The sequence below is a fragment of the Arachis ipaensis genome, chromosome B3, assembly GCF_059453495.1.
Source record: "Arachis ipaensis isolate K30076 ecotype BB chromosome B3, ASM5945349v1, whole genome shotgun sequence".
Lineage (NCBI taxonomy): Eukaryota > Viridiplantae > Streptophyta > Magnoliopsida > Fabales > Fabaceae > Arachis > Arachis ipaensis.
In genome coordinates this window covers 62,184,751-62,210,730 of record NC_142438.1, presented here as the reverse complement: position 1 = coordinate 62,210,730, position 25,980 = coordinate 62,184,751, and the positions used below count along the sequence as shown (strand labels likewise).

The 25,980-nt window shown below is 39.9% G+C and overlaps 1 non-coding gene across 1 annotated transcript; it reads left to right on the top strand.

The window, feature by feature from the left end:
* The first annotated feature begins 15,793 nt into the window (after positions 1 to 15,793).
* On the top strand, positions 15,794 to 15,897 carry LOC148570858 (small nucleolar RNA R71). The gene has a single exon (XR_015909029.1). It is a non-coding gene; the product is annotated as a small nucleolar RNA R71 (small nucleolar RNA).
* Positions 15,898 to 25,980: the final 10,083 nt, after the last annotated feature.

Here is a 25,980-nt window from a genome sequence, read left to right as displayed (position 1 = left end):
GACCCTCTGCTTTCCTACTGCTTTCATCCAATCATTCATACTCCTTTCCATGGCAAACTGTATGTTGGGCATCACCGTTGTCAATGACTACATCCCGTCCTCTCAGTGAAAATGGTCCAAATGCGCTGTCACCACATGGCTAATCATCTGTCGGTTCTCGATCATGCTGGAATAGGATCCAGTAATGCTTTTGTGTCTGTCACTACGCCCAGCACTTGCGAGTTTGAAGCTCGTCACAACCATCCCTTCCCAGATCCTACTCGGAATACCACAGACAAGGTTTAGACTTTCTGGATCTCAAGAATGGCTGCCAATAATTCTAGCCTATACCACGAATACTCTGATCGTAAATTAGGAGGCTTAGAGATATGCATTCAAGCTTGCTTTCATGTAGAACGGAAGTGTTTGTCAGGCACGCGTTCATAAGTGAGAATGGTGATGAGCGTCACATAATCATCACATTCATCATGTTCTTGTGTGCGAATGAATATCTTAGAGAAGAAATAGGCTTGAGTTGAATAGAAAAATAATAGTACTTTTCATTAATTCATGAGGAACAGTAGAGCTCCACACCTTAATCTATGGTGTGTAGAAACTCTACCGTTGAAAATACATAAGTGATGAAGGTTCAGGCATGGCCATGAGGCCAGACTCCTAAACACATACAATGATCTAAAGATGGTCAAAAGATTGATCTAAAGATAAATCACTAAAAGTAGTTTTTATACTAAACTAGTAGCTAGGGTTACATAAGATAAGTAAATGATGTAGAAATCTACTTCCGGGCCCACTTGGTGTGTGCTTGGACTGAGCATTGAGCTTTCATGTGTAGATACTCTTTTTGGAGTTAAACGCCAGGTTGTAGCCTGGTTCTGGCGTTTAACTCTGATTTCCAACCTGTTTTTGGTGTTTAACTCTAGAATAGGGCAGGAAGTTGGCGTTTAACGCCAGTTTGCGTCGTCTAAACTCGTGCAAAGTATGAACTATTACATATTTCTGAAAAGCCCTGGATGTCTACTTTCCAACACAATAGAGAGCGCACCAATTGGGTTTCTGTAGCTCCAGAAAATCCACTTCGAGTGCAGGGAGGTCAGAATCCAACAGCATCTGGAGTCCTTCTTCAGCCTCTGAATCAGATTTTTGCTCAAGTCCCTCAATTTCAGCTAGAAATTACCTGAAATCACAGAAAAACACACAAACTCCTAGTAAAGTCCAAAAATGTGATTTTTATTTAAAAACTAATAAAATTATATTAAAAACTAACTAAATCATACTAAAAGCTATGTCAAAACAATGCCAAAAAGCATATAAATTATCCGCTCATCAGAGGTCTAGTGTTAGTAAGTATGAAGTTAGCTAACAACGTCCAGTTTAACCAAGCGCTTGAGAATTCCAACTCAAGTATCACCTCTTAATTGAATAGAGTCAATGAGTAACTAATTAAAAATAAAGGAATGAGGAAACAAACTAAAGTAATGTCTTCAATGGAGGTAATGACTTTCAGCATCCAAAAATCCAAGAAAAAGCATAAACTATCAATGTAATGCAACTCTAAAAACTCAGATATGAAACTAAGTGTAATCCTAATGTGATGAATCTCAATGTGTGTGGATGCCTATTGAGTCTCTGCATGTTCCCTAGGTTTAGTCTGTGTTTCTAAGCCAAGAACTGGGTCAAAAAGCGGCCCGAAATTGCCCCCAGCGTATTATGTTTTTTTGCAGATCGCGCAGGTCACGTGATACAAGGATTTACACTGGTTCAAAATTCCACAAAATAATTCCGTTGTTAGTATAGTCTAAACCAATAGTCAATCCTCAAATCAAATTAAATTTTTGGTTGTCACAAATAACAAACCGCAATAAAAATTAATCGGAGTATTTGGACTCCGGGTCGTCTCACGAAGAATTGCAATGAAGTGTATGCTTATTGGCTATGAAGGGGTAAGGGGGTTTTTGATTGATAAGAGGGGCACTAAAATAAATGACAAGAAAAGTAAATTAAGCAAGTAATTAAAGAGGACAAGTAAATAAGAGAAAGCAAATAATAAAGAGAGAGACATTCATGGTAAGGATTGAGATCATAGGCTTTCTATCCTAGTCATGCATAGATCAATTCGCCTTATTTAGTCAAACCCAACAAACGGAAGAAGGTATCATGTCATCTTCAAATAGGGAGAATGTCAAACAAGACTAATTAATCATGTCACAAATATAAACAAGAATTTATCTTATTACATCATCTCCAACATTGGAAGAAGGCATCATATTATCTTCCATGAGAGAAAGTCTAATAAGACTAGCTAATCTCAATCCAAAAGTTCTAATTAACTTACTAATTAAATTAGCAAAAGATTAGCGTCAATGAAAACAATATTAGCTAACAACTCTAGATCACCAACATGAGTTGGATTTTCATGACTCAAGATTGCCTAATTAGTCTTTCCAAACCAAGAATGCTCAAGATCTACCCTAAAACCCAACCAAGCATTTTGTCAAACACTTGGTGGGTACAAATGGAAAGCATGGTAAATGAGCAAAAATAGTAAAATCTACCAACTACAAATTGCAAGGAAACAAGATCAATAACTCAAATCAACAATAAAGAAACATCAAACATTAAATTAACATTACAAATCATGAGAATGAAAGGGTAGAAGTAAGAAATCATAAAAGAAACAAGATGAAAACATGTAATTAAACCTAGATCTAAGATGAAAATTAACCTAACCTAATTCTAGAGAGAAGAGGGAGTTTCTCTCTCTAGAAACTAACCTACATGATGCTAATGCTACAAACAATTGCTCCCCCCTTGCCCAAGCTTGAATTTTGCATGAAATAGCATCAGAAATGAGTTGGGGGCGATTTCACCTTAGTGGGCCACGAGCAGCATCGGCGCGCATGCGTACATGGCACGTGCGCACCCCTATACGCGAAGCAACATATAACAAATTTTATATTATTTCGAAGCCCCAGATGTTAGCTTTCCAACGCAACTGAAACTGCCTCATTTGGACCTCTGTAGCTCAAGTTATGGTCGATTAAGTGTCAGAAGGTCAGGCTTGACAGCTTTACGGTTCCTTCATTTCTTCATGAGTTCTCCTACTTTGCATGCTTTTCTCCTCACTTCTTCCATCCAATACTTGCCTTATGGACCTGAAATCACTCAAAAAACATATCAAGACATCGAATGGAATTAAAATGAGTTAAATTTAGCTATTTTAAGGCCTAAAAAGCATGTTTTCACATTTAAGCACAAATCAAGGGAGAATTGCAAAACCATGCTATTTCATTGAATAAATGTGAGAAAAGGTGATAAAATCCCCCAAACACGCGTACGCGTCGTCCACGCGTTCGCGTCAGTCAGCGATTTTCCTTGTCACGCGTTCGCGTGGTTCACGCGTTTGCATCAGGCACGCATCCGTGTCGCTGCGAATTCTTCACTTCGCGCGTTCGCGTGGGCCATGCGCTCGCGTCATTGCTCGCTGGTCATCTCCTTAGTTTCTTGTGTTCCTTCCATTTTTGCAAGCCTCCTCTCCAATTTTCAAGCCATTCATGCCCTATGAAGCCTGAAACACTTAACACACAAATCACAACATCGAATGGGATAAAGGAGAATTAAAATATATAATTAAAAGTCTCTAGAAAGCAAGTTTTCAACCATGGAGTAATTTTGGGAAGGAATTGTAAATACATTCTTATCATATGAATAAATGGGTAAAGATTTGATAAATCCACACAATTAAATACAATATAAATCATAAAATAATGGTTTATCAACCTCCCCACACTTAAACATCAACATGTCCTTATGCTTAGTTGAAGGAGATAGAGTGAATGAGTAGGGACATGTAGAACTCATGCAATGCAATGCAATCTTTATATATATGTAAATGCAACTATATGCTTCTTGTCTACTTGGTTAAAAGTAAATAAGTTCTTCAAGACAATTGTAAATTAGATTTCACTAACTCAATTCATATAGTAAATACAGGTAACATTGTAAGAAGACAGCTCATGAAAGCAGGGAACATAGAATTAAGCACTAAACCCTCACTGATGGTGTATGTGCACTCTAGTCTCTCAAGTGTATAGGGTAATCACTCTACTCTTTTCTAATCATGCTTTCTAAAATTTGTTCTTCACCTAACCAATCAACAATATTTAATATACCAATGCAAACATCATGAGATCTTTTCAAGGTTGTAATAGGGCTAAGGTAAGGGTAAGGGTATATGTATATGGCTAAGTGAGCTTTATAAATTGAATCTTTAATTAACCTAAGCTTTCACCTAACATACATACACTCTATATAACTCTAGAATCATGCCTAGCTACCCATAGTCTTCACTTTTGCATTACATACTCATGCATCAACTTTCTTTAATTTTATCACATATGCATTGATTTTTCATTAACTTAACATTGGGGTAATTTTGTCCCCTTATTTATTTACTTATTTATTGAAATTTTTTTAAAGTAAAAGTAAACATAACATTATCAATGCACATGGATTTTTAATTTTTCTAGTCTCACATGAGTAGGTACCCAAATTCCCATTATTTTATCGTGACACATTCCCTTATTATCCCTTGTTCCCACAATTTTCCCATACTCAATTAACACACCATTACTATCGTAAGCTAACCAAAGATTCAATTGGAAAATTTAATTGTTTTTCCGCTTAAGGCTAGTAATGTGGTAAAATATAGAACAAATGGGATAAAAAGGCTCAAAGTGGCTGACAAAGGTAATTTAAAGGGTAGGCTTGTTTGGGATAAGTGAGCTAAACAAATAATGGCCTCAATCATACGCATGCATATAACATATTAAACATTGGACATATAGGATGAAACAAAATAAGATTACAATCATAGAGAAGCAAACACACAAGAATAAAATATTTATGGTTAAATAATGTAACCATGTAATTAAGCTCAAATCTCACAGGTTGTGTGTTCTTAGCTTTTCAAACTATGTTCCAAATACAACTTCAAACAATTTTAACATGAAAGTTTTGATTTAAATTAGTAAAATTTTTCAGAAAATAAGGTCTTAGAAGAAACTCATTATTTTCAATCAAGTAGAACATGCATGTGAATAATCTATTTCTATGCAATCTATCCTATTCTACAAAAGAAAAATTAACTAAATATCCTATTTTACTGGTGTTTAAGGAAAAGAAGTTACCTCCGGAAGTCAGGTACTGACCGACCTCCCCACACTTAAGGCTTTGCACCGTCCTCGGTGCCATCTGTCAAGAATAGAAGGGGGCTGATAGCAGCATCTCCACCATCGGGATCGTCATGGCTCCCTGTGCTGGTAAATGAAGTGGAATCTGAGGTGTCTAGGTCTTTGTAGTTTCCCAAAAGTAGCTCCTTGAGGTATGTGAATTGGCGCTTGTTACGGCACTCTCTTAGCTTTGCTTTGTGTTCCTGTCGATCCAACCTTTCACGTATCTGATGGAGCAGTTGGTTTGTTGTAGGTGCTTGTGGTGTTGAAGGAGGAATGTCTTCAGCCAGTTCTGTAGGCTGACTTGTAGTGGCTGCTGATGGTCTGATATATTTCCCGTTAGGGACATACTAATCATCCTGTGGAAGAAAGGCTTTGGTGTCCCCAGCTCTGTAGGAGACTCCGGCTGCCGAGATGAGATCTGAAACCAAGGCGGGAAAAGGTAGGTTGCCCGCAATTTGTACGTGTCCCATTGCATTCCGCATGTGTCTTGGTAGGTTTAGGTGCTGGTCTGTAAGGATACACCAGAGTAAAACGCCATGTCTACAGTGAAGGAGGACTCGTGAGTGCTCGGAAAGACATAATGGGACATGATATGTGCCCATACTAGAGCCTCCAAGGTAAGTGCGGAAGCCGATATCCCTTTTGGTCGGGATCGATGGTATCCGTAGATCCAGCTGCTGCCAGGTTGTGCTATAACTCTGAGAACGGTGTCCCAGTCAAATTGGTATGTCTGGCGCTTGAGTGAGGCTTCTTGGAATGCGTCCAATCCTTCGGGAGCAGGGGGAAGATCTAAAGATTGTTGAATGGCCTCTTCAGTTATGGGACTTGCTTCTGACGGACATAGACTGAGTGCATGGTTGGCACGTGAAAGTTGGAGTAGAATTCTACTACCCATGAGAGATTAACTTGCCATGACTATTTCCATAGGAATCCCCATTGTCTTCGTTCAATTTACGGCTCAACAAATTCAGCAATGCAGGTTGGAAGGATGAGAAGGTATTCATTGTTGTAATTCCTCTCTGCCAGGATAGGGAACATCTGCTCACAGTAGCGGTTAGGAAACCGCGTAGTGTTCTTTGCTGGAAAGGCTTTTTCTTTTTCATCGACCTTGATGATCCTCTTAATTCTTTTTGTTGAGGGCTTTACTGCTGTTGAAGATGGCTCAGCCACTAATGCTCTTTTTGTTCCTCTCCTTGCTGGTGGTTTGGAAATAGCTTTCTCTTTTCCTTTCTTGGTGGCCATCCTGAAAAAGGAAAGAGAAAGTAATGTGTGAAGTGAAGGGTTCGAGCAAGGGAGCGAATATTATGAGTGGTAATCAATGCATGGTAAAGAGGGATATTGTTAACACATGGTCTAGACTACATGTGAGAAGTTCATCAAAGGTAAGATAGTAAATGCATGTGATGGCAATTAAATGCAAGATGTTTATTGGCATGCCGACAAAGGCATGAGTAGCATAGATCAAGCATTCAATGTCCAAGTTAGATTACCACATCATTCAAACTAACAATCTGTTTGTAAGGACAATTATATTTTAATCAATAAAATATAAAAGGGGTTTTGTGAAAAGCAGGCTTTAAAGTAATGGAATAGAATAAATTAAAATAATGTGCAATGCCATACGGGCTTTTTCACAAACACTTGGTATGCATGATGAAAATGTTGTTGAAAGTAGGAAAGTTGAACATGCATGCAACCCTTATGAAAAGTAATATATAATTGTCAAACAAATCCATGGTAATCCACAAGCAAAATATGGAAAATAAAGACTGAAATAAATTTTCAACATCAATAAAAAGGGATAAAAAGAAAGAAAAATAAGGGAAAATATAGATAATGAAGGTGAAAAGAAAAATTTAAAACATAAATAAAATTGATAAGGGAAAGTAAAAAGTAAAGAAAGAAAGAAAAGAACCTTGATGATGGGTGTGAAAAATAAGGAAGGAGAAGGTAAAAAGTGAGAATGAGTAGAGAAAGAAGAAGGGGGAAGAAAGAAATAACAAAGGAAAAGAAAAATTAGGATTTGGGGAAGAAAAGAGAAAATATTTTAGCTGATCTGAATATTATGTGCGCTGCATGCAACGCGGACGCGTGGGTCACGCGGTCGCGTGACTTGAATTATGCGAATGGCGCGAGAGCAGCCGCGCGCTCTGTTTCAAACTCTTTTTGCCAAATTTTTAAGGGGACGCGATCGCGTGGTTGACGCGATCGCGTGAATGGTGATGTTTTGAAATGACGCGACCGCATGGGGCACGCGGTCGCATGATGTAGCTGGTGCTTCTAGCATCAGTCCAGCCCAGCTCCATCGCAACATGCTACCATACACCTATTTACATCAATTTTACATGGTCACGCATTCGCGTGGGTGACGTGATGCGCATAAACTAGTTATGCTACGATTTAGGAAATTGCACGATCGGCAAAATTCCTTCCGGCAAGTGCACCGGTTATCGTCAAGTAAAAACTCACAATAGAGTGAGGTCGAATCCCACAAGGATTGGTTGAGTGAGCAATTCGGATTAGAAGTGTGTTCTAGTTGAGCGGAATCAAGATTTAGATGAGAATTGCGGAATGTAAAATTGGCGGGAAAAGTAAATGACAAGAAATCAAAATGGCGGAATCTTAAATGGCATGAATTAAAGAGCAGAAACTAAATTGCTGAAATTAAAAGGGATGGGGGTGATTGCATGAATTTAATTGCAGAATGTAAAGAGAAGTGGAAATCAGAAATGGGGAATTCATTGGGTTATAGGAGATATTGAGATCTCCGAATCAAAACATGTTTATCTCTTCCTCAACCAATGCGTTCATTGAATTTTGCTTGGCAATCTTATATGATTGGATCCCAATCCCTTGGCTCACCAATTCTCTCTAAAAACAAACAAATTCCCAATCCCTTGGTTTAAATGTTCATAAGAAGAGATGATGCTTGATCACTGATTATACCACACAATTTCATGAACCACAATTTGGTAGGATTACATGTCACAATATCCATCCAAACCCCAATCCAATTCACTGTGAGAAAGCTTCTCTAGCATGAATCCTCCATTCCTTTCCCAAGGTTCCGAAGGATTCCAATTATGGGTAGTTTCTTTCCCAAGACAACGACCCAATGGAATTAGATCGAGAAGCTTTCTAACAAAATTCAAGAGAAAAGATTGAAGAAGAAGATAAACTATTATTGATTCATTGAATTACAATAGAGCTCCCTAACCCAATGAAAGGGGGTTTAGTGAGTCATAGCTCTGAATTCAATTACAAAGATATGAAAACTAGCTAAAAGTGAAGGTAAAAATCCCCCCTAACTTAAATTCTATCCTATTTATACACTTTCTATATTGAGCTTCTGTTGTGTTTCTTGGGCTTTGAGGCCTCTCCCTGCTTTCCTTTTGCCTTGGGTTTATGATCCATAATCTTGATGAGGCTGTTGATCCAAATTCTGTAACATTCATTGAGCCAACTTAGTGATAATCAAATAATGACACATGACTCAATAAATTGAGATTTCAAACTCATCAATCCTTCAGGCCCAATCCCATAAACCATGATATTCAATTGGGTTTCATACCAGAGTAAGTTTAAGTTAATGTTTGTGCTCAAAGACTAACTTAAACCGCACTATTTTTGGCCCAGAAACCTTTTCCAAGAGTGGCGTTTAAGTTGCAGTTTAAGCTTAAACTGCAGCTTAAACGCCAGACACTTCCAGTGAGGCCTTTTGTAGAAGCTCGTTTAAGCTTCAGTTTAAGGTTAAACTGAAGCTTAAACGTGGAAATGGAAGAAGGCAGCCCTGGAGAGTCATGTAGTCGAACACGTTTAAGCTTCAGTTTAAGGTTAAACTGAAGCTTAAACGTGGAGATAGGAAGGGCAGCCCTGGAGGTCGAACACGTTTAACCTCCAGTTTAAGGTTAAACTGGAGGTTAAACGTGGAAATGGAAGGAGGCATCTTGGAGGTCGAACACGTTTAACCTCCAGTTTAAGGTTAAACTGGAGGTTAAACGTGGAAGCTTAGAAGGGTAGCCCTGGAGGTGTCGAGCACGTTTAAGCTCCAGTTTAAGGTTAAACTGGAGCTTAAACGTGGAAATGGAGAAAGCAACCCTGGAGGAGAAAACTTGGTCGAACACGTTTAAGCTCCAGTTTAAGGTCAAACTGGAGCTTAAACGTGGAAATGGCTCCCTGGTGCACTTCCCATTTCTGGCGTTTAACCTCCAGTTTAAGGTTAAACTGGAGGTTAAACGTGGAACTCCTTCCTGAGTGGCATTCTCATTCTGGCGTTTAACCTCCAGTTTAAGGTTAAACTGGAGGTTAAACGTGGAATGCTTCTTTGGTGAGACTTTCATTCTGGCGTTTAACCTCCAGTTTAAGGTTAAACTGGAGGTTAAACTTCAATTCCAGCATTTCTTAGCCTTCATGATTCTGGCGTTTAAGCTCCAGTTTAGGCTTAAACTGGAACTTAAACTCCACATGTGATATTCAAGCTTCCTTTATTGATTTTGTTGCTTCCTTGCTTAGCCTCTTCTTCCCTGAAATCATCCAAACAAATGCATCAAAGTCTTGCAAAATTTCATGAGAAATCTTCCATTCATAGCATTCAAGTAATATAACTAAAACTCATGGAATTTGCATCAAAATCATATTGTTTGGATGGTTCATTGCTTTGTTATTCTTTTAACCATTCTTGGTTACTTTAAGCTCAAGAAAATGCATAAAACCACTAAAACTAACAGAAAAATACTAGTGAAACTAGCCTAAGATGCCTTGGCATCACAACACCAAACTTAATACTTGCTTGTCCCTAAGCAAGTCCTGAGTTATTTAAGAAGAAAGTATGAAACAGAAAGCAATTACATTGGCTATATTAGCAAGCATTTGAAGTTCCTCAGAAGGGTTTTATGCAGAAAGTTGCAGCATCACTTTTTTCATTCTTATCAGGTAAGATTATCACTTTTTCATTGCATCCATCAAACACTGCTATGGCCTCTTGTTATTCTTATGTCCTTGGCACTTTTCTCTTCTTTGTTTTTCTTTTCTTTTTCTTAGAGCTTCTTTTGCTCCTTGTTTGCTTAGTGTCATGTGTTGCACAAGCCTTTGGCATTTTCTTTTTCTTATCAGTGCACTACACATATCCACTTTAGGCATTTTAGTTCACATTTCTTCTTGAGACATTGGTGCCCAGCACCTCTTTGTGTGACTAAATGTTTTGTATTTAGGTTGCTCTTGATAATGGACTTTTGGTTGATAATCCCGGGTTAGTTAACCCAAGTTACCAAGTGTTGAAACACTCCTCAGAACCTATTCATCCAAGCATATCCTTAATACATAAACACCACAGGCATTTGTCTCAGAAGTTCAAACCATTGGTACCTAGCTTATTTTCTCAATTTTTTTGCTTTTTGGTTGCCCTTTTTCAGTGGCTTTTTCTTCTTCTTTTTCTTTCTTTTTCATGGCCAAAGACATTTATTCATTAAGATCCATAGACAGTTTTCAATTTCTACACAAAGAATGATAATTTTACACTCTAATTCCAGTGATCTGACTAAACAATCAAGCATGCATACCACCACTTAATTCTACTTGATTTGTCACTAATTTAGCCAAGTTACTTTTGTTCAAACTTTTCTTTTATTTTTGGAAACAGAACAAGCATGGCAAGCACTTGTTTAAGAAGGTGAAGTTATATCCAAACATCTAGGCATTCACTTTATTCAAAGCAATAAACAGACACTCATACTAAAAAAAAAAACTCCACATAACACTTAAATGACTTATGATGAAAGAAAGCTCATAAAGACAATCCACCAATGATCATTTGATTATTAAGGAACGAGACCACCTCTTATTTATTGCTTGGTTCTTCTTAATTCTTGGGATCCTGCTTCTTCTTGCTTCCTGCCTCTTTTTGACCACTTGTGCTTCCTTTGTCTTTTCTTATGAGCTTTTTCCAGAATCCAGCCTTTTTCATCGTTTCTTCCACTCCTTTTTCAAGGATCATTGCCTTGTTTATTTCTCCTTCTTTCCTCCCTTTGAAATACTCATCAAAAGCTGGGAATGCTGGGTCCATCTTGTGTAGATGTTCCCCTATGTAGTTAAGCTTGATTTGCGAACTGATGTTGTAATCAGCTTGGACTGAGTATCTTGCATTCTGTAAAGTGGTGGCTTCCTTGATTGCCAAGACATTGGCATCTTGGTGTTGGCATATGTGGCTGAAGGATTCCTGTAAGTGTAAATTCTGTTCCCTTTGCAGATCGAAGAATCTTGATTCAAAGTTCCTTTGCATATCCATCATTTTTAGGTGAAAGTCCTCTTGTCTCTCCTGAGACCTCATGTATTGTTGAGACATTCCTTCCATGATTTCCTGCATTCTGCTCATATCCATGGGGTCTCTGGGAATTCGTTGTCTTCTTTCTGGAATTGCTTGCTCTTCTTGCTCTTCTTCTCTGTCTTCTCCTTCCTGTCTTTCTTGTTCTGCTTCTTGCTCGGCTTCCACTTGTTGCCCTTCTTCATTTCTTCTTCTTGTATGTCTTGGAGGAGTTGGGCCAAGAGTCATTCTGTACGCAGTTATGGCCAATCCAGGATATAGCCAATTAGGTCTTTCATCCTCAAGTGGTACTTGGGCATCGATGCATAGTCTAATGATAGTGCTAGGGAAGTGGAGCCAGGATTCAGGGTCACTTTTCTCACTAAACTCTTGTATCTGTTCAGCAATGAGTTTATGAACTTTGATCTCCCCTCCCACCATAATGCAATGTAGCAAGATGGCTCTTTTAGGGACTATTTCTGAAGAGTTTGCAGTGGGTAGGATGGATCTCCTAACTATTGCATACCACCCTTTAGCTTCAGGTGTTAGGTCTCCCCTTCTCAAGACTCTTGGAGCCCCTCTTGTTTTTCTCACCCATTCAGCTCTGATGGCACAAAGGTCTTCAGCAATAGTTGCATAGTCAGGTTCTCCTATCATCCTTTCTTCATAACTTGCTTGGCTGAAATGTATGTTTTTCAGGCCAAGGGTTTTCATGATTGCTTTGGGACTGAAGTCAACTTCCACCCCTCTCACATAGCTTTTGTATGTGGGTTTCTTGGTTGGATCCTCCCTTACTGCATTTGCATAAAACTCTTTCACCAGGTTGATGTTGATTTTAGTGATTGGCTTAGTCAGGAGCTCCCACTTCCTCTTTTTGATCTTTTCCCAAACACCTGGGAACTCATCCTTTTCAAGGTCAAAGGGAACCTCAGCTAGTACCGTTTTAGGTCTCATCCATTCGGCTTGAATCTCATGGAAAACTGATCTGTATCTCCATGCATCGAATTCCCTGTTTTCCTCCATTGGCTGCTTGTCTTTTCTTCTTTTGTGGCTAGATGAAGCTGCCATTGGTTCTTTAGTTTTGGTAAGTGACAAGCTAAAGTTGACAAGGTGAAGCAAGAAGTGTTGTTGGAAGTGTGGGGAGGTTGTTTTCGGCAAGAGATAGTTTATGCTATGATGAAGGAAATGTGCATGAAGGAGATTTGGTGGTGTTGAACTTGTTCCCCAAGTGGTTCTTTATAGTGCCCGTAAGTGCAAAATGGACGGCTAGGGTGATTTGTGAAGGGTGGCTTGATGGTAAATATATGAATTAGGGAGAAGGACGAATTGCTTTTCATTTTCTTGGAAGTATTCTGGGTGCATTAGGTTGTACATGTAGCTATCTTTTCTTGCAGAACTTCCTTTTCCCATGTGTTAGTTTCAAAGACTTGTGAATTTTCTTTTTGACCAAGCACCATACCTCCCTTTGTCTTTTTCCTCCATTTTTGTCTTTTCTTTTGTACCTGCACAAACAAACAAGTTTGCTATCATTTTTCGGTCCATGTGAATTATGAATAGTACTTGCACATGTAAATCAATGATTGTCTTTATGAGCTTATAGCCGTGACTTCTACATGTATGCACACTTATTATTTGGACACCAAACTTAGTGTTTGGTCAAGTCTCCTGATGACATGAAATCCATATTGGTTGTCCTTAATGAATGTGCTTAATTCTAATAAATCATAGTCACCTTGGCTCTTTGATTCTAAACAAATTTACTACCCTAAGTAATTGAAACCAAAGCATTAAAACATGCGAATGGTATACTTGTCATGAATTTCGAAATCCAGAGGAACTTCGTGCTTTTCATGAACCGTGTTCAAAGAGGAACACCAAACTTAATCTTTGGTTGTGCACTAAAAATTGAATGCATTTTGAATAAAATTTGGGGTGCCTTCAGGCACACCAAACTTAGAGGCAAATTGCATTTTACATGCAATGTTTAGTGCACTCTTTCAGCAGTTGTCCTGAGGATTCAAGTTCATGCATAAGAAACCATGCTTTATTAGATGCACAACAAAACAAAAAAGTAAGGATATTAAAACATGGGTTGCCTCCCATGAAGCGCTTCTTTAACGTCACTAGCTTGACGGTTGTCCCTTGTTAGGGTGGATTGTAGTGCTTGACGTCTTCTCCTCTCACTATGAAAACGTCCCCACTTGATTCATTCATGACCTCTAAATGTTCCATAGAAAGAACTTTCCTGATTGTGAACACTTGAGGGAGCTGGGAAGGAATGGTTTTGAGGCCAGGTAGGATTGGCAGATAATGACTTGATATCACGTTATCTCCCGGAGAAAAACCTTCAGTGGGAATTTTCTTGTTTCTCCACCCTCTTGGCAATCTCCCTATCACTCTTCCCTTTCTCTTGAGGATTTCTTCATTGACCCTTATGTCAGGAGGATCCTTCTGATCTGTTTCCACTGATTCTTGTGGCTTTAACTCTTGCAACTCTTGTTTGCCTTCCAAGGACTGTTTTAGAGTTTCAGCTGCTGGATTACTTTCCTCCAAACACAGATGGCTACTATCATCCTTAGGCTTTTCAGGTTCTGGTTCAGGCTCAGATGCAGGTTTGAAAACTTTGAAAATGAGCTGTTCATCATGTATTCTCAGAATTAGCTCTCCTTGTTCTACATCTATGAGCGCTCTAGTAGTGGCTAGAAATGGTCTGCCCAGAATGATAGGGTGTAAGTAGCTTTCCTCCATGTCCACAATGACAAAGTCTGTGGGGAAGTAATAATCCCCCACTTTCACCAGCACATTTTCAACTACCCCTTCAGCTTGCTTCTGAGTTTTGTCAGCCAGTTGTATGATTACATCAGTGGATCTCACCTCATTCAGTTGTAGCCTCTTCATAAGAGTTAGAGGCATCACATTTATGCTAGCTCCTAGATCACAGAATCCTCTGTCAATTTTTGTTTCCCCTATGATGCAAGGGATATGAAAACTTCCTGGGTCCGTTTTCTTAGAGAGTGTGTCCTTCTTGATGAGAGCACTGCATTCTTTGTTCATTGTTACCGTTTGTCCTCCCTTCAAAACTCTTTTCTTGCTTAACAATTCCTTTAAATACTTGATGTGTGTAGGCATTTGATGGAGAATCTCAAGAAAGGGAATATTGACATGGAGAGAGTTAAATGTCTCTAAAAACCTTGAATAGGTTTTCCCTTTTTCACCTCCTCCTAACCTCTGAGGAAATGGTGCTTTTGGTTGGTATATTTCCAGCATGCCTTTTTGCAGTTCCTTGGCTTGCTCAGTTCCACTTTCCTGCTTAACTTCTTCCACACCTTCCTTCAAGATTTCTGGCTCCTGCTCTGAGGGCCTGATTCCTTCTTCTTCTGAAACTTCCTTCAATATGGTGATGGCCTTGCATTCTTCCCATCTCACTCTCTTTTGTTCCCCTTTAGGATTCTTTTCTGTGTCACTAGGGAACACTGCAGTTGATTTGACGGCCTGTTGAGATAGCTCTCCTACTTGAGACTCCATCCTCTTGAGTTTTTCACCATGGTTTCTTAAGGTAGCTCTCACATCATCCCTGAAGCTTTTCAATTCGGTTATGTCTTGACTCATGGTTGCCATCATTCCTTCTATCCGGTTTAATTGATCTTGAAATTGTTGGTTCGGATTAAGTTGGGTAGGTTGATTATTTTGGCCATGATATGATGGTTGGGGGTAAGTGTTTTGTGTGGCTTGGTATGATCTTTGGTTGGAGTTTTGGTATGTGGAATTGTTATGTTGGTTGTGGTTGTAAGGTTTGTGGTTTTGTGGTTGGGTTTGTTGGTTCCCCCACCCAAAGTTTGGGTGATTTTTCCATCCTGGGTTGTAAGTGTTGGAGTGTGGATCATATGATTGCCTTTGTTGGTTTCCCACATAGTTGGCCTCTTCCCAATCACCTCCTTCAATGCTTACTTCCTCTTGATCTTGTGTGTGTATTGCAGCCACTTGCTTTGTTTCTAATTGCCTGGTAAGCTCTGCTAGTTGCTTGGCAAACACCTTGTTTTGGGCTAGAATTGTATCAACATGGTTCAGCTCCATGACTCCCTTAGTGTTGTGCCTTTCTGATGCATAGTAGTACTCATTCTCAGCCACTGTCTCAATCACTTCAATGGCCTCTTCCACAGTCTTTTTCCTGTTCAATGAACCTCCTGATGAATGGTCTACAGCCTTCCTTGATTCATAAGAGAGTCCATCATAGAAAATATGCAATTGCACCCAATCATGGAACATGTCTGGTGGGCATTTCCTTGTCAAGTCCTTGAATCTCTCCCATGCCTCGTAGAGAGTTTCACCATCTTGTTGTCTAAAAGTCTGAACCTCAGATCGAAGCCTATTGACCTTTTGTGGGGGGTAGAAACGTGCCAGAAACTTGCTTTCCACCTCATCCCATGTTGTTAGACTCCCCCTTGGGAATGATTCCAGCCACTTAGCTGCCTTGTCCCTAAGTGAAAATGGGAACAAAAGCAGTTTATATGCATCTTCCTGGACTCCATTGGACTTCACAGTGTCACAAATTCTCAGGAATTTTGTGAGATGTTGGTTTGGGTCTTCATTAGCACTTCCACCAAATGAACAATGATTCTCCACAAGTGATATTAGCTGTGGTTTGAGTTCAAAATTGTTGGCCTGAATGGGTGGTTTCTGGATGCTGCTACCACAATTCCCAGAGGTTGGGTTTATGTATGAACTAAGAACCCTCCTCTCAGGAATGGCATTGTTTCCATCAGCTCTCTCATGGTTGTGAACTTCTCTATCCATGTTGAGATCTAAAGCTTCCTCAAAATTGTCCTCAGATTCTCCTTCAGATTCCTCTTCTCCCACTACTCTCTTCCCTCTTGCTTCCCTTCTCAGTCTATGAAGGGTCCTCTCTGGTTCGGTATATGGAGGAGTTGATGTCTCTCCTCTCCTACCTGTCATACAAGAACACAGCACAGGCACAAACAAGTGAAATACTCTTGGTTAATGGAAGAGTATGGTTAGAGCAATTGAGGAATTAATTCAAACAGTTAGTGAGTCAGTGAGTTAGTTGCTTGAATTTAAAGGCATAAAGAAAGAAAGCATGTAACCGAGTGCAGAAATTAAAATTCAACAAGTAACTTGAACAGAATTAACAAAGCAAGAGAAATTGCTCAATCTAGTTAGCTTCCAATTGGAGAATTGTCAATCGAAAACCAATCCCCGGCAACGGCGCCATAAACTTGATGCGCATAAACTAGTTATGCTACGATTTAGGAAATTGCACGATCGGCAAAATTCCTTCCGGCAAGTGCACCGGTTATCGTCAAGTAAAAACTCACAATAGAGTGAGGTCGAATCCCACAAGGATTGGTTGAGTGAGCAATTCGGATTAGAAGTGTGTTCTAGTTGAGCGGAATCAAGATTGAGATGAGAATTGCGGAATGTAAAATTGGCGGGAAAAGTAAATGACAAGAAATTGAAATGGCGGAATCTTAAATTGCATGAATTAAAGAGCAGAAACTAAATTGCTAAAATTAAAAGGGAATGAGGGTGATTGCATGAATTGAGTTGCAGAATGTAAAGAGAAGATGTAAATCAGAATTGGGGGATTCATTGGGTTATAGGAGATATTGAGATCTCCGAATCAAAACATGTTTATCTCTTCCTCAAGCAATGCGTTCATTGAATTTTGCTTGGCAATCTTATATGATTGGATCCCAATCCCTTGGCTCACCAATTCTCTCTAAAAATGAACAAATTCCCAATCCCTTGGTTTAAATGTTCATAAGAAGAGATGATGCTCGATCACTGATTATACCACACAGTTTCATGAACCACAATTTGGTAGGATTACATGTCACAATATCCATCCAAACCCCAATCCAATTCACTGTGAGAAAGCTTCTCTAGCATGAATCCTCCATTCCTTTCCCAAGGTTCCGAAGGATTCCAATTATGGGTAGTTTCTTTCCCAAGACAACGACCCAATGGAATTAGATCGAGAAGCTTTCTAACAAAATTCAAGAGAAAAGATTGAAGAAGAAGATAAACTATTATTGATTCATTGAATTACAATAGAGCTCCCTAACCCAATGAAAGGGGGTTTAGTGAGTCATAGCTCTGAATTCAATTACAAAGATATGAAAACTAGCTAAAAGTGAAGGTAAAAATCCCCCCTAACTTAAATTCTATCCTATTTATACACTTTCTATATTGAGCTTCTGTTGTGTTTCTTGGGCTTTGAGGCCTCTCCCTGCTTTCCTTTTGCCTTGGGTTTATGATCCATAATCTTGATGAGGCTGTTGATCCAAATTCTGTAACATTCATTGAGCCAACTTAGTGATAATCAAATAATGACACATGACTCAATAAATTGAGATTTCAAACTCATCAATCCTTCAGGCCCAATCCCATAAACCATGATATTCAATTGGGTTTCATACCAGAGTAAGTTTAAGTTAATGTTTGTGCTCAAAGACTAACTTAAACCGCACTATTTTTGGCCCAGAAACCTTTTCCAAGAGTGGCGTTTAAGTTGCAGTTTAAGCTTAAACTGCAGCTTAAACGCCAGACACTTCCAGTGAGGCCTTTTGTAGAAGCTCGTTTAAGCTTCAGTTTAAGGTTAAACTGAAGCTTAAACGTGGAAATGGAAGAAGGCAGCCCTGGAGAGTCATGTAGTCGAACACGTTTAAGCTTCAGTTTAAGGTTAAACTGAAGCTTAAACGTGGAGATAGGAAGGGCAGCCCTGGAGGTCGAACACGTTTAACCTCCAGTTTAAGGTTAAACTGGAGGTTAAACGTGGAAATGGAAGGAGGCATCTTGGAGGTCGAACACGTTTAACCTCCAGTTTAAGGTTAAACTGGAGGTTAAACGTGGAAGCTTAGAAGGGTAGCCCTGGAGGTGTCGAGCACGTTTAAGCTCCAGTTTAAGGTTAAACTGGAGCTTAAACGTGGAAATGGAGAAAGCAACCCTGGAGGAGAAAACTTGGTCGAACACGTTTAAGCTCCAGTTTAAGGTCAAACTGGAGCTTAAACGTGGAAATGGCTCCCTGGTGCACTTCCCATTTCTGGCGTTTAACCTCCAGTTTAAGGTTAAACTGGAGGTTAAACGTGGAACTCCTTCCTGAGTGGCATTCTCATTCTGGCGTTTAACCTCCAGTTTAAGGTTAAACTGGAGGTTAAACGTGGAATGCTTCTTTGGTGAGACTTTCATTCTGGCGTTTAACCTCCAGTTTAAGGTTAAACTGGAGGTTAAACTTCAATTCCAGCATTTCTTAGCCTTCATGATTCTGGCGTTTAAGCTCCAGTTTAGGCTTAAACTGGAACTTAAACTCCACATGTGATATTCAAGCTTCCTTTATTGATTTTGTTGCTTCCTTGCTTAGCCTCTTCTTCCCTGAAATCATCCAAACAAATGCATCAAAGTCTTGCAAAATTTCATGAGAAATCTTCCATTCATAGCATTCAAGTAATATAACTAAAACTCATGGAATTTGCATCAAAATCATATTGTTTGGATGGTTCATTGCTTTGTTATTCTTTTAACCATTCTTGGTTACTTTAAGCTCAAGAAAATGCATAAAACCACTAAAACTAACAGAAAAATACTAGTGAAACTAGCCTAAGATGCCTTGGCATCATGACGCGGACGTGTGGGGAGGCTATTTCGCAAACGACGCGGCCGCGTGGGTGACGCGGACGCGTGAGCATGTTTGTGCCTAAGGCACGCCTCCAGCCACGCTTTCGTGTGACTCGCTGTTCAGCTTTCTTTTCTTCATAACGCACTGGGGACGCGGACGCGTCAGCGACGCTGCCGCGTCGTGTGCTTCTTTTTTTTTATATATAAAACTAATATGCAAAATGCACATGCAAACTGTATGCAGCTAAATGCAGGGATGATGAGAAGAGTCATTAACATCATAAAAATAAAGTAAAAATAAAACTAAGACTGAAATGGAACGATCCTACCATGGTGGGTTGTCTCCCACCTAGCACTTTGTTTTTACGTCCTTAAGTTGGACACTCGTCAGGCTCATTCAGCTTCTCTTGGTGGATCTTCTAAGAGGAAGATCTCTAGTTCCTTTTGATTCTTCATCTTCTCACCATGGTAAAGCTTTAGGTGATGTCCATTAACCTTAAGAAATTTGGAGTTAACAGGATGACGCAGGTAGAAAATTCCGTATGGCTCTACCTTTTCTACTCTGTATGGACCTTCCCATCTTTATCTCAGTTTACCTGGCATGAGCCTCAGTCTGGAGTTATATAGTAAAACTAACTCCCCTAGTCTGAATTCTTTTCTTTTAATGTGCTTGTCATGGACAGCCTTCATTTTCTCCTTGTAACGCCTGGAGTTGTCATATGCTTCTAGGCGGAGGGTCTCTAGTTCTGCTAGTTGCAGCTTTCTTTCAGCACCAGCTTTCGTAAGATTCATGTTGCACTCCTTCACAGCCCATAAAGCCTTGTGTTCCACCTCTATGGGGAGGTGGCAAGCCTTTCCGTATACCAAGCGGAAGGGGCTCATCTTAATGGGTGTCTTGTACGCTGTTCTATATGCCCAGAGTGCATTTTGTAGCCTGGCACTCTAGTCCTTCCTGTGAGGTTTTAATATCTTCTCCAGAATACATTTAATCTCTCTGTTAGAGACTTCTGCTTGCCCATTGGTCTGGAGATGATAAGCTGTTGCTACTTTGTGAATTATCCCATGCTTTTTCAGTAATCCTGTTAGTCTCCTGTTACAAAAATGGGTGCCTTGATCGCTCACGATCGCTCGTGGTGATCCAAAGCGACAGATAATATAGTTTCTAACAAAGGAAACAACAGTGTTAGCATCATCAGTACGGGTAGGAATTGCTTCCACCCACTTAGAAACATAATCTACGGCTAACAGTATATAAGAGTAACCATTAGAATTTGGAAATGGACCCATGAAGTCGATGCCCCAAACATAAAAAATTTCACAGAAAAGCATAAGCTGTTGAGGCATCTCATCCCTCTTGGATATATTACCAAACCTTTGGCATGGGGAACAAGATTTACAAAATTCAGCAGCATCTTTAAAAAGAGTAGGCCACCAGAATCCACAGTCTAGAATTTTTCTAGCTGTTCTTTGAGGGCCAAAATGTCCTCCACTCTCAGATGAGTGGCAGGCCTCTAAAATGGACTGGAATTCTAATTGAGGCACACACCGTCTAATTACTTGGTCAGCACCACACCTCCATAAATATGGATCGTCCCATATATAATATTTGGACTCGCTTTTCAGCTTGTCTCCTTGGTGCTTAGAAAAATTTGGAGGAAAAGTGTGGCTAACTAGATAATTAGCTACAGGTGCATACCAAGGAACTACTTCAGATACTGCTTGTAAGCTATCAAATGGGAAATTATCATTTATAGGAGTGGAGTCACCCTTAATGTGCTCAAGGCGACTCAGGTGGTCTGCCACTAAATTCTGGTTACCACTCCTTTCCTTAATTTCTAAATCAAATTCTTGTAACAGCAGTATCCAACGTATTAGATTTGCTTTGAACTCCTTTTTAGCTAATAAATATTTTAGAGCTGTATGGTCTGAGTACACTACTACCTTAGTACCAAGTAAGTAGGCTCAAAATTTATCCAGAGCAAAAACAATAGCAAGAAGCTCTTTTTCAGTAGTAGTGTAATTAGACTGAGCAGCATCTAAAGTCTTAGATGCATAAGCAATTACAAAAGGGTCCTTACCTTCGCGCTGAGCCAGCGCTGCTCCTACTACATGGTTAGAAGCATCACACATGATTTCAAATGGCTGGCTCCAGTCGGGTCCTCTCACAATTGGAGCTTGAGTCAGGGCGGTCTTCAGCTTATCAAACGCTTGCATACAGCTGGTGCACGAATTGTGAATCACACTTTTCACAACGCGTACCACTTACCAGCAAGTGCACTGGGTCGTCCAAGTAATACCTTACGTGAGTAAGGGTCGAATCCCACGGAGATTGTTGGTTTGAAGCAATCTATGATTATCTTGTAAATCTTAGTCAGAAAGTCAGTTATGTTTATCAGTTGAATTGTGAATAACCAAGAGAGCATAAATTAAATGTTACTTGTTATGCAGTAATGGAGAATATGTTGGAGTTTTGGAGATGCTTTGTCTTCTGAATCTCTGCTTTCCTCTGTCTTCTGATTCACGCATGCACTTCCTCCCATGGCAAGCTGTATGTAGGGGGTCACCGTCGTCAATGGCTACATCCCATCCTCTCAGTGAAGAATATGCTCACATGCTCTGTCACAGCACGGCTAATCATCTGTCGGTTCTCGATCATACTGGAATAGGATTCTTCATCCTTTTGCGTTTGTCACTAACGCCCAGCACTCGCGAGTTTGAAGCTCGTCACAGTCATTCGATCATTGAATCCTACTCGGAATACCACAGACAAGGTTTAGACTTTCCGGATTCTCATGAATGCTGCCATCAGTTCTAGCTTATACCACAGAGATTCTGATTAAGGAATCTAAGAGATATTCATTCAATCTGATGTAGAACGGAGGTGGTTGTCAGGCACACGTTCATGGTTTGAGGAAGGTGATGAGTGTCACGGATCATCACCTTCATCACAGTTAAGCGCGAATGAACATCTTAGGTAGGAACAAGCGTGCTTGAATGGAAAACAGAAATACTTGCATTAATTCATCGAGACACAGCAGAGCCCCTCACCCCCAACAATGGAGTTTAGAGACTCATGCCATCAAAGAGTACAAAGTTCAGATCTAAAAATGTCATGAGATACAAAATAAGTCTCTAAAAGTTGTTTAAATACTAAACTAGTAGCCTAGGTTTACAGAAAATGAGTAAACTATAGCAGATGGTATAGAGATCCACTTCTGGGGCCCACTTGGTGTGTGCTGGGGCTGAGATTTAAGTAATTCACGTACATAAGGCCATTTTGGGCGTTCAACGCCAGGTTTGGATCCATTTCTGGCGTTGAACTCCAACTTTTAATCCTTTTCTGGCGCTGGACGCCAAATTGGGCAGAGAACTGGCGTTGAACGCCAGTTTACGTCATCTATTCTTGAGCAAAGTATGGACTATTATATATTGCTGGAAAGTCCTGGATGTCTACTTTCCAACGCAATTGGAAGCACACCATTTCGAGTTCTGTAGCTCCAGAAAATCCACTTTGAGTGCAGGGAGGTCAGAATCCAACAGCATCAGCAGTCCTTTTTCAGCCTAAATCAGATTTTTGCTCAGCTCCTTCAATTTCAGCCAGAAAAATACCTGAAATTACAGAAAAATACAAAACTTATAGTAAAGTCTAGAAATATGAATTTTTCCTAAAAACTAATGAAAATAAACAAAAAACTAACTAAAACATACCAAAAACTATATGAAATTAACTCCAAAAAGCGTATAAAATATCCGCTCATCAACAGCTTTCACTGAACTCGAACTCAATTTCCTTCTGCAACAATCTGGATAAAGGTAATGCTACCTTACTGAAGTCCTTAATGAATCTCCTGTAAAAACCTGCGTGGCCAAGGAACGAACGACTTCCCTCACAGAGGAAGGGTAAGGTAAACTAGAAATAACATCCACCTTTGCTGGATCTACAGAAATGCCAGTATTAGGCACAACATGTCCTAGTACAATTCCTTGTTTGACCATAAAGTGACATTTTTCAAAATTTAATACAAGGTTTGTACTACCACATCTGTCTAACACTCTAGATAAACTATCCAAGCAAAGGCTAAATGAATCACCATATATGCTAAAATCATCCATAAAAACTTTCATACAGTTCTCAATAAGATCAGAGAAAAGACTCATCATGCATCTTTGGAAAGTAGCAGGTGCATTGCATAATCCAAAGGGCATTCTCTTATAAGCATAAGTCCCAAAAGGACATGTAAAAGTAGTCTTTTCCTGATCTTCAGGAGCTATATGAATTTGAAAGTATCCTGTATAACCATCTAAGAAACAATAATGAGATTTACCTGACAGGCGATCAAGCATTTGATCAATGAATGGCAAGGGGTAATGATCCTTGCGAGTGGCTTGGTTGAGACGCCTATAGTCAATGCAAACTCTCCATGAATTCTGCACTCTAGTTGTCAGAAGCTCTCCATGCTCATTCTTTATTGTTGTGACTCCAGACTTCTTGGGCACCACTTGTATTGGACTGACCCATTTACTGTCTGAGATGGGCTAAATAATATCTGCCTCAAGTAGCCTGGTCACTTCCTTCTTGACAACTTCTAAGATGGTGGGATTCAATCTTCTTTGAGGCTGACGGATAGGCTTTGCTCCCTCTTCTAAGAATATTTTGTGTTCACAAATTTGGGGGCTAATGCCTACTATATCCGCCAAGCTCCATCCAATTGCTTTCTTATATTTTCTCAGCACACTGAGTAGTTGTTCTTCTTGTTGAGAAGTGAGTTCCCTTACAATGATAACTGGGAACTTTTGCTTGTCCTCAAGGTAAGCATACTTGAGGTGTGGAGAAAGGGGCTTTAACTCTAATTTCTGCTCATAGCTAGGCTCTGGATCATCCGTGGCTGGTGATAATGGTAAAGTTTTCTCATTATTTTCAGAAAGTGTCCCCACACTTGGACCTTGCTCCATGTACTTCTCTTCTAATTCTTCCTGGTGAACTTCAGCTACAGTTTCATCAATAATGTCACATTGAAAGATAGAATGATCTTCCGAAGGATGCTTCATAGCTTCATTTAAACTGAAACTCACTGTTCTGCCATCTATCTCAAAAGAGTAAGTTCCTGAGAATGCATCCAGCTTGAACTTTGAAGTCTTCAGAAATGGTCTTCCAAGCAGGATTGATGATGGTCTTCCTGAGCCATTAGGGGGGATTTCTAGGATGTAGAAATCAATGGGAAACGTGAGCCCCTTAATGCTCACTAGTACATCTTCAGCAATTCTAACTACTGTAATAACGCTTTTATCTGCTAACACAAAACGAGCTGCCGACCTTTTTAAGGGAGGGAGCCTTAAAGTATCATATATAGACAAAGGCATTATGCTAACACATGCTCTTAAATCACACATACAGTCAGAAAATATCACACCTCCAATGGTACAGTTAACCATACATGGACCTGGATCACTACATTTTTCAGGTATATTTCCCATTAAAGTAGATATAGAACTACCTAAAGGAATAGTTTCTAATTCATTAATTTTATCTTTATGTATGCACAAATCTTTTAGAAACTTTGCGTATTTAGGTACCTGTTGAATAACATCAAAAAGGGGAACAGTTACCTCGACCTTTTTTAATATTTCTACCATTTTGGGATCAAGTTCCATCTGCTTTCTGGGCTTCCTTGCAAGTTGTGGAAATGGGATAGGAGGGGCGCGATTTGTAGCTTCAGCATCCCTTGGTGCTTCATTCTGTGGCTGAGCTTCTTCTTCTTCAACTATGTCGTGTACGTCCTCTTCCTCTTCAGAATCTTCCACTTTCACCACATCCTCTACTGGCACGTTTTCTGGTAGGTTTGGCTCCTCATGGTTCCTCTCCTGTAGTGTGGTTCCGGACCTTAGAGTGATGGCATTGATGCCACCCTTGGGATTAGGTAGTGGTTGAGAAGGAATTCCATTAGAGCTTTAAGGTTGATGTGTGGAATTAAGTGAGGAATCCATCCGGGAGACGAGAGCTTGTAAAGTGGCAGTTAAGCCATTTAGACTAGAGTTAAGCTGAGCATGCATGTCTTGTTGTCCTTGTACAAGAGAACGGAGTATCTCGTCATTTGATGAGGAATTAGAATAAGCAGTCTGAGAAACTTGTTGTTGGGTTTGCTGGGGTCCTTGTGATTGTCTTAGGTGAAGTGCTCTGTAAGGTTGGTTCTGATTCTGCTGTCGGTTGTTGTTATTATTATTCCACCTTTGGTTTCCATTATTGTCTCTGCCTCCTCTGTTAAAGTTATCCCTCCAGCCATGGTTAGAATTATCTCTCCAACCTTGGTTGGAATTGTCTTGCCATCCATGGCTATTGTTGCCACCTTGGTTGTAGTTACCACCTTGTTGATTGTATCATTGATTCGGGCGGTCATAGAAGTTGTGAATGGCTGCCGCAGTGTTGTCTTTCTGGAGCTGTAGGCATTCATCAGTATAATGACTATAATCAGCACAGATCCCGCATACTCTTTGTGGAACTAACTATTGGCTCTGTTGTGGTGAAGGTTGTGCTTGTTGCGCTTGTTGTTGATTCAATTGCATCTACTTCAGTAGGTTGGTCATTTCACATATACTCTGGGTGAGAGCAGTAGTCTCTTTGCTAGTGGAAATCTCTGCAACAGCTTTGGGGTTGTGCCTTTGTCTGTGATTCCTAGTGGACTCAGCTAAGTCGCTGATCAGTTGCCATGCTTCATCTGCGGTTTTGTACTTTTTCAGAGAACCATTACTGGCACCTTTCAGTGTAGTCTTATCTTGGGGGTTCATGCCTTGAGTGAAGTAGCTGATCAATACTAGTTTACC